The sequence below is a fragment of the Eschscholzia californica genome, unplaced genomic scaffold (genome assembly GCF_041429995.1).
Source record: "Eschscholzia californica isolate CP2 unplaced genomic scaffold, dmEscCali1.0.p SCAF_4, whole genome shotgun sequence".
NCBI classification, from domain to species: Eukaryota; Viridiplantae; Streptophyta; class Magnoliopsida; order Ranunculales; family Papaveraceae; genus Eschscholzia; species Eschscholzia californica.
This window is the reverse complement of record NW_028238461.1, coordinates 21,809,793-21,819,561: the sequence shown is the minus strand read 5'-3', so window position 1 is coordinate 21,819,561 and position 9,769 is coordinate 21,809,793. Positions and strand designations below refer to the sequence as shown.

At 37.3% G+C, this 9,769-nt stretch overlaps 2 long non-coding RNA genes across 4 annotated transcripts; both read right to left on the bottom strand.

Moving 5' to 3' along the window:
• Positions 1–260: 260 nt before the first annotated feature.
• Positions 261–5,248, bottom strand: LOC147543640 (uncharacterized). Of its 3 annotated transcripts, none has more exons than XR_015239692.1 (3): positions 3,215–5,248; positions 1,213–2,773; positions 261–1,031 (listed from the first exon to the last, which is right to left on the bottom strand). It is a non-coding gene; the product is annotated as an uncharacterized LOC147543640 (long non-coding RNA). The 3 variants fall into 3 exon arrangements; XR_015239691.1 differs by lacking the exon at positions 261–1,031 and having other exon boundaries at positions 2,368–2,773; positions 3,215–4,048; positions 4,362–5,248; XR_015239690.1 differs by lacking the exon at positions 261–1,031 and having other exon boundaries at positions 2,368–2,728.
• A 2,190-nt stretch (positions 5,249–7,438) lies between these two features.
• On the bottom strand, positions 7,439–9,558 carry LOC147543639 (uncharacterized). Its single transcript, XR_015239693.1, has 2 exons — positions 7,930–9,558; positions 7,439–7,849 (listed from the first exon to the last, which is right to left on the bottom strand). It is a non-coding gene; the product is annotated as an uncharacterized LOC147543639 (long non-coding RNA).
• Between the last annotated feature and the right edge of the window lie 211 nt (positions 9,559–9,769).

The window sequence follows — 9,769 nt, the reverse complement described above, 5'->3', positions numbered from 1 at the left end:
CACTTCACTGCACCCGCTTCACTGCAGGTACTAAGTCACCTAAAAATTCTACAGAGAAAATTAAGATGCACACAACATAAACAAAAGAATGCAACCCCCACTGCAGAGACCACTAGGCGACATCCTAAGGTTACAAATTAGAGCCTAAAAGCAAAACAATATAACATATAATTGAACAAATAAAGCAAAACTAGACTCAACAGATAATCCTAAACAAACTCTACCCTGAATCATCTCCCCTCCTCCTTTCTCCGGGCTTGGGACCGGAAATAACAAGTACAAAACTTGACATTGGCGGAGTTAAAAATGGTTGTCAGAGAGGTAGTACCAAATGCCTTGGCGGTGCCAAGCTCAGGTGGTGGCACCACCACGGCATTCAATCCCACTCCCAACTCAGACATAACACAATGCATACAGATCTGAAATAAAGTCTCGTGCAAACAAATATCCAACCAAAAAAATTTTTACTTACAGTTTGAAGTAGCCAATGATAGAACAAACTAATTTTTCTACGCAGAAAAGAAGCACAAGTGATGCATACATAGATAAATAAGAAAAGATAATAATCTAACTAGATAGCTAGAACATCAGACACACAAGCACTTTGTGATACGAACAAATAAAAATGACCGTAAAGTATTCCAATACAATAGCATCACTGTTCATCTACGCAAGGACCATTTAACAGCAACATGTCACAAAATAAGATGAGTTGAAACCAAAATATCGAACTTAGACAAAAGAGAAACACAAAAAGGGACCAAGTGTAAAGAACCTGAGCACAAGCTACTATCCCGCCAAAACTGGATTTGCAACATCCCTGCATCCATCACATAAGAAATCCACTACATTTGGACCATTGGAGAGCATATAACTTCGAAACGGGAACAGAAGAAGAAAGTAATAGATCCTTATTCTCCTGGAACCAAAAGAATAACAGGAGACTTAAAAACAAGAAGAGAAATCCATTTGTTCTCCTTCCCCTCGGGACATACACCAAATATAGATTGTGGTTGTCCAAATTGTGCACCCTGAAAGTAGAAGGGATTGAATGTTTCGTGCTGCAAACAGATATGTTGCACAAAAGAACAAGATAATAATTCAAAGTTGCAACTTTTCAGATCTCCAACTAAAACCCTCTTGAACACTGCAGCAAGGATAGTGTAATGAACTCTCTAAGAAAGGAGAAGAAAACTCAACAAGAGTACTGACCAACCCCTTAAATAGCTCGCTAGAGAACTCCAAAGTTACTCCATCTCGCTTCACGTTGTTGAGTATGGACAGGAGCAACCACCATAATGCAACTCCACACAACTTCATATAGAAAACTCCCTCCAAAGAGACCAAGTCATTTCAGAGCAATTTCAAGTCCTACAACTCAGAAGAGCAAGACGAGTGCGGGATAGCAGGCATCCCTGAACATTTAATGGAAATAATTTGGTGCAACAACAAATAAAATGTTGTCAAGCAACTTCTAAAAGTAGGTGTATAAAACCAAAACCCCCTTCAGCAAGCCAAGACACCGGTTGAAAAAAATCAGAAAGATAATCTTCACACAACTACAAAAATTCAATGGAACAATCTAACAACAGGATCCAACAGAACAACCCCCAAAAAAATCAAAACTCCAGAAAATGATTAGAGAGAACCTCAAACGCTACTCTTTTTGCCAGGACCTCTCTTCCATGCCCAAACAAGTGCACATCCTAAAAGTATGGTAATGGCAATTTTAATATGAACAGGAAAAACTTGGACAAGAGTAAAAGTTTCAGAAAACCCCCTTAAGATAAACTGCAGTGTAAACCTGTCCTAGAATACCAAAAGCTGGTGATCGTCAGTATCTGGATCGGCAGAAACACCTAAAAACAAAAAATTGCCCCTTTCACAATACCCCTTTACAATGAACAACGCAAAAGGAACTCCAAAAATAGAAGACACTCAGTTGAAAATGTCTCTAGTAGACACTTGCCATCCTCGAAGCGGACAAACAATACTAAAGTGGAATCTGTATGTTATATACCACAAGAATCTTAGTGTTAAATGTATAAAGTGTTATGGTAAACCCGTAGAAGGTAAAGAAGAGTCTTATGTTATATGTGTAAAATAGGAAAAAGGAACACTTCAAAAAGAAAACTAAATCATATCTTCTTAAGAAACGTTCAGTTCAAAAATCCCTAGGAAAAGTTAATGAATATTGCATGCTTCAATTACTATTCCCTCTAAAAAGGATAAAGAAGTTATTAGAGAAGCAAGTTAAGAGAGACTCATTCGGATAGAGCACACCTAGCTCCTCATAGTTGATTCTAGTCCACCTAGCAAACAAGAAAACAAAATAAATACGTACAACTACTAAACAAGCCACAAAAAACAAGAACGCAACTAGTTATATTGAAAGCACTGCCTTCCCCCATGTAAATACAAGAAAAGGAGGAATTGCTATTCCATAGCGAACACCCTGAGAAAGAAAGCGGAACATAAGTTACCAACTTTTCGTCGAAAGAGGTCATCATGATCATAGAAGCAACAACAGAAAACAACCCGAGAAAAATATAACTAAATAACCCCCTTTGAACAAAAGATCCTCTTGAAGACAATGACTTCCCTGCAGAACATTGCAGAACTTCTTACATTGCATATTTCAGCATCAACAAAGAACTAAAACAATCTATACTGCATTGCGTAAGTTGTACTCCCTTGACGCAAAATTTCCATTTTTGATGACAATAATCTACACAAACTGAGATCGCATCAACAAGAATGCATTACCAACAACCTGGAGAGAATAACAATCTAATGAAGACATTCTAAAATGTTAACTGGTTAAAATATCACATTGGTCGATAGTTCAAGGACAACTAATAATAAGGCAACCATCCCCGATAACACCAATTCATCACTTACAGACCCAATCAATAAACCTTACAATGACCAACATGATGTCCTAAAGTTAACACCATATACAAACTGGCTACCCAAGCAGAGAATAGACTCCAGACTGACAATACCATAAAACGATATCATGTCTGTGTTTCTATACATCCACAGAAAGTATCAATATAAACAATATCAATGGAAGGCAATCATCCCTAAGCAATTAAACAAGTTGGTGTTCTGTGCGATTTCAGAAAGATGAAACCTAAATAAGTGACCATCTAAAGTTGTGGTAAACAGTAACTGAGTAAGAGAATATTAAAACATGTATAAATTTCTATACCAACAACAAATTGTTCCTATCATTCCCCTCAACGCGTCATCTGACAAACCACAGCAGGTGATCGATATGAAGAACTGTGAATCCCCTGAACAGAAATCAAATCAATAAACCATAATTTGGTTAGTTCGTCAGTGACCCATCTGAAGAGGATGACCCTGATGCCGATCGTATGGTGCACATAGCACCATTGAGATCGACATCCGAACCATCTCAACACAAATCAAAGTAATTATCAATGAATTAATAACCCCCTTGGTTATCTAATATAAACTTGAATCCCATGTGTAGTAGAATTCAATAACAATCCAAATCTCCAAAATTGCATAATTATCAAATCTGTATAAACGATAAACCAATCATTAACATAAATCCAACCCATACTATACTACGACTGATCAAAGAAAACAATTAAGATCCAAATCCAATAGCATCACCGTTCATCTACGCAAGGACCGTTTACCAGCCACATGTCACTAACAATCGAACCTAGACAAAAGAGAAACACAAAAAGGAAACAAGTGTGAAGAGCCTGAGCACAAGCTACTATCCCGCTAGAACTGGATTTGCAACATCCCTGTAGATATCCATCACATAAGAAATCCAGTAAATGAACCACACTAGACAGCATATAACTTCGAAATGGGAACAGAAGAAGAAAGTAACGGAACCTTATTCTCCTGGAACCCATAAAATAGCATAACATAACCCATAGAAAGTTACTTCCTTCTGTTCGCTAGAGAACTCCAAAGTTCCTCCATCTCGCTTCAAGTCGTTGAGTATGGACAGGAGCAACCACAATAATGCAACTCCACACAACTTCATACAGAAAACTCCCTGCAAAGAGACCAAGTCATTTTCAGAGCAATTTCTAGTCATACAACTCGGAAGACCAAGACAAGTGCTGGATAGCAAGCATCCCTGAACATTGCATGGAAATAATTTGGTGCAGCAACACACAAAATGCTGTCAAGCAACTATTAAAAGTCGGTGTATAAAACCCCCCTCAGCAAACCAAGACACCGGTTGAAAAAAAATAGAACGATAATCTTCACACGACCACAAAAATTCAATGGAACAAGCTAACAATAGGATTCAACAGAACAGCCCCCCAAAAAAAACAGAACTCCAGAAAATGATCAGAGAGAACCTCAAACGCTACTCCTCTTTGCCAGGACCTCTATTCCATACCCAAACAAGCGCACATCCTAAAAGTATGGTAATGGCAATTTTAATATGAATGGGGAAAACTTGGACTAGAGTAAAAGTTTCAGAAAACCCCCTTCAGATAAATTGATCTCAGTGTAAACCCGTCCTAGAATACCAAGGGCCGGTGATCGTCAGTATCTGGATCGGCAGAAACACCTAAAAACAAAAAATTGCTCGAAGAAGCAAGGGAAAACTCTCTTCAAGAAAGATAATATTAACCCTAACCGCGTAGGGAATAAATAATCCATTCAAAGTTTGAGTTCTTCAGAAATGATTAAGGTAAGTTAACAGTATTGAGAAGAAAAATTGATACTAATTGACAAGTAAGCCTCGATGTTTCCTGAATCAAGATATGACCAGTTACAGACAGCTGAAACCTCCAACGCATATCCCTGAAAGTAAGGAGAAGAAATCTCATGTACCCAACATTCGAATATATGAGCTCAAAATAGAAAAGACCAAGTTAGCATACAAAACCCCCTATACAACATTCGAATATATCTGCTAAAAATGAGGAAAAAGTAACCAGACTGATCGGAAGAAAAGATAAACTGAGGATGAGATGCTACTCTTTCGGCATAAGACGGCAAGAAAGAGTATTTACACTTCCTAAGCCACCAAAGTATTGACAAGTGACTATAGCTGAGATTCCTACTTGCACACCCTAAAAAGAATTGAATTACACTGCCATAGTGCTCCCTGGAACAGAATATCCACAAAAAGGAAAAATAGTTTTGAAGGAATTTCAGTGTTACTCTTTCCACGTCAGGAGATTATCCAATTTTTAGTAACTAACACTCCATAAGGATGTCCCTGTAATTAAGTGAAGGAATCAGCTTGAAATAGAAAACCCCCTTTAAGAACCAAGACTTCTGCACATATATCGAAGCACTGTAAAACTACCAACCAAGATGAACTAAGTCCAAGACATGTAAACAAAAGAAACCCAAGAACTACAACACAAGAATTTTAGAGATATATCCAAATGGAACTCAGGAAGAAAACCCCCTTCATCAAAATGAAAGTTGAAACAGATGCCCCTTCCGAAAATGCCAAATTAACTTCTCCCCGTAAACCTCAGTTGTCCTAAAGTAACAATTAACAGGAGGGTTAGGAGGGATTGACAAAATGTTTTTTTTCAAGTTTCTCAATTTATGCTAACTAGAAACTGTAAGAACACAAAAGAAATTGAAGTTGATGTGTTATTTTAAGTTCTCAAACAACGACAAAAATGACACGAGCATCTTCAGATAACCCCCTTGGCCCCTTCACATGGCTAACTTGACAAAGTTGGCCACCATCCACCTAGCAAACAAATATACTCAAATGAGAACTAATATCTATTCGGGACACTCTAAAGTGATGGAATTAGATAGCTTTGTTACGCTTCGCCTTGACAACATTAACACGGAAGAGGACTCTCCCACCACAAATATCCCTAACAAAAATGATATTGTGTTCCAAATCAAGATCAACTCGGTGAAGAAAAAGAAACTGAATGAAGAAAATTCAATCAATAACCAAATTCAAGAAAAAATAATAACCCAGTCCTTCAATAGAACGCCACTAGGACACGAGAATACTCGAGTATTGCAGGTTCCTGGAAAAGAATTAAATAGATTCACCAATTTTATATTTGCATAACTAACCACTTTCACAACCAGATATTAAGGAGAAGATTCCATTGGAAAAATAGAAGATAGGAAAACCCCCTCAATTCTTAAAACAAAGTAATGCCTTCCAGAGCAAATTCAATTCTCACATCCCTGAGAAAATATGAACATTGCAGGCTTCAATAATTCCTCCTCCAAGAATAAAAATCAAAGAAGCAAGTCAAAAGGCAGAAAACCCCCTCAATTTTTATAACAGAAGGAACTTTAGAACCCAAGTGGAACTCGACAAGAATATCCTTTCCACGAACACACATTAACGTTTCCTCAAGACACCAGTCATCCTTGAAACTAACAAATAACACAAAGGAAGACCTTACATGTTAGAGAATAGAAAGATAGAGCGACATTCTAGAACGTGATATGATAGAAAGTAGAAACTGAAAAGGATTAAATTTTTTAGACAAATTCAAGTGGGACTCCCGGCACAATAATCTCTTCAAGCAAAATGCCACCACTGGATGCCCCGTGCCCGTTGTTTTAGGAACCAACTAATAGCAGAAATCAAGGATGCACATGTTAAGGAATGAAAAGATTTAGAAGGATTTTTAAGATATGGCAAAATATAAACCAAAAAGAAGTTTCTGTGGTACTGTTTAGCCGAGGTACATGAGAAGAACAGGTTCATCTAATCTATATGGACATCGCACATTCCTGAAAAGTTTTACGTAGATCAAATGTTATTAATCCAAACAAGTAGAGCTTCGGAGAGAAGGATAAAGAACGATGTTGTGGACTCTATGTAAAATAAGAAAACCCCCTTGAAGGACAAGCAAAGTCATGCCTCCATGGAGCAAGCATAATTTGAGACCCCTGGGAAATCAAACAACATGCTTCAATTATTATTCCTTAATAAGAATAAAGAACGAAATTGTGCACTCTACGTAAAATAGGAAAACCCCCTTGACGGCAAGTCATGCCTCCTTGGAGGAAGTCCAATTTAAGACCCCTGGGAAATCAAACAACATGATTCAATTATTATTCCTTAATAAGAATAAAGAACGACATTGTGCACTCTACGTAAAATAAGAAAACCCCCTTGACGGCAAGTCATGCCTCCTTGGAGGAAGTCCAATTTGAGACCCCTGGGAAATCAAACCAAATCTTCTGCACATGTACCAAACCACTGTAAAACAACCAACCAGGATGAAGTCCAATATATGTAAACAAAAGAAACCCAAGACCTACAACACAAGAATTTGAGAGGTATATCCAAATGAAACTTGGGCAGAAAACCCCCTTCATCAAAATGAAAGTTGAAACAGATGCCTCTTCTGAAAACGCCAAATTAACTTCTCACCGTAAACCGTTGTTGTCCTAAAGTAACAATTAACAGGAGGGTTCAGGCAACAGGTTAGGGATAGATAAAATATATTTTTTCAAATTTCTCAACTAAAGCTAGCTAGAAACTGTAAGAACACAAAAGAAATTGAAGTTGTACTGTTTGATTGTTAATCCCAAAAGCATGAGGCAGGACGGGAATCAAATCCTTGAATCCCTGGAAAGTATTTGGATAGGCAGTTATTATGAACACCCTCATGAAAGGAGAAATTCTTACAACATAAATCAGAAAAACCCCCTTCGGAGGAAACTAATGCATCTCGTTGGATTCGTCAAAGATGCAAATCCTTGAGGAGCATCACATAATCTAGCATGTGTTATTTTAACTTCTCAAACAACGACAAAAATGACACAAACATCTTCAGATAACCCCTTTGGCCCCTTCACATGGCTAACGACAAAGTTGACCACCATCCTCCTAGCAAATAAATATACTCAAATGAGAACTTATAACTATTCGAGACACTCTAAAGGGAAGAAATTAGAAAGCGTTGTTACGTTTCGCCTTGACGACATTAACAATAAAGAGGACTCTCCCAGCACAAGGATCCCTGAGAAAAATAAATTTGTGTTCCTATAGAAGATCAACTCGGAGAAGAAAAAGAAACTAAAAGAAGAAATTTAATCAGATAACCAAGTTCAAGAAAACAAAACACCCAGTCCTCCAATATAACACCACTAGGACGCAAAAGAATACTTCTAGCGTATTGCAGGTTACTGAATAAGAATTAAATAGATATTTACTAGTTTTATCTTTGCATAACTAACACAAATCATAAACCAAAAGTAAGGAGAAGATTTCAATGGAACAACAGAAGATAGGAAAACCCCCTCAATTCACAAAACGAAGTGATGCCTCCAAGAGCAAATTCAATTCTCACATCCCTGAAAGAAAATGAACTTTGCATACTTCAATTATTCCTCCTCTAAGGATAAAAATCAAAGAAGAAAGTGAAACTCGACAAGAATATCCCTTCCAAGAACACACTAACTTTTCCTCAGAACGCCAGTCATCCTTGAAACTAACAAATAACACAAAGGAAGACTCCACATATTAGAGAATAGAAAGATAGAGCGAGACTTTAGAATGTGATATGCTACAAAAGTAGAAACTCAAAATTTTGTGGAATGACAGATAAACCATAGATGAAGTAGAATTTTGTGGAATCCATGTAAAATAGGTAAACCCTTTGGATGAATACCAAATGACATCTTAGTCCATTTGAATCCCTGACAAAATCAAAAGAATTTTGCATGCTTCAATTATTGTGTCCTTTAACTAGGATAAAAATCAAGTAAGCAAGTCAGAAGATAAAAAACCCCTTCCAAGATAAAAAAAATCAATTATTGGGAGTCTCGACGCAATAATCGCTTCCAGCAAAATGCCTCCACTGGATGCCTGGTGTTCTAGAAACCAACTAATTGAAGAAGCTAAGGCTGCACGTGTTAAGGAATGAAAAGATTTAGCAGGATTTTTAAAATATGGCACACTAAAAACCAAAAAGAAGTTCTAATGGTACTATTTTGGCCGAGGTAAATGAGAAGAACAGGTTCAACTAATCTACATGGACATGGCACATTCCTTGGCGGGCAAAGTCAAGCCTCCACGGAGCAAGTCCAGTTTGAGACTCCTGGGAAATCAAACAACATGGTTCAATTATTTTTCCTTAAAAAGAATAGAAGACAAATGAGTTGAAAAAAAATTAGAACCCCCTTTCACAATGAACAACGCAACTCCAAAAACAGAAGACACTCAGTTGAAAATGTCTCTAGTAGACACTTGCCATCCTCGAAGCGGACAAACAATACTAGAGTGGAATCTGTATGTTATACCCCACAAGAATCTTAGTGTTTCGCATATTCCTGAGGAGTGTTAATGTATAAAGTGTTATGGAAAAGTTAATGACTACTGCATTCTTCAATTACTATTCCCTCTAAAAAAAATAAAGAAGTTAGAGAAGCAAGTTAAGAAAGACTCATTCGGATAGAGCACACTTAGCTCCTCATAGTTGATCCTAGTCCACCTAGCAAACAAGAAAACAAAATAAATACATACAACTACTAAACAAGCCACAAAGAACAAGAATGCAACTAGGTATATTAAAAGCACCGCCTTCCCCGTGTAAACATAAGTTACACCATACGCAAACAGGCTACCCAAGCAGAGAATAGACTCCAGATTGACAATACCATAAAACGATATCATGTCTGTGTTCCTATACATCCACAGAAAGATCTTATAGTTTCCCAAAGCTCCTTTCGACACCACACAGAAAGTATCAATATAAACAATATCAACCGAAGGCAATCATCTAAAGTTGTGGTGAACAATAACTGA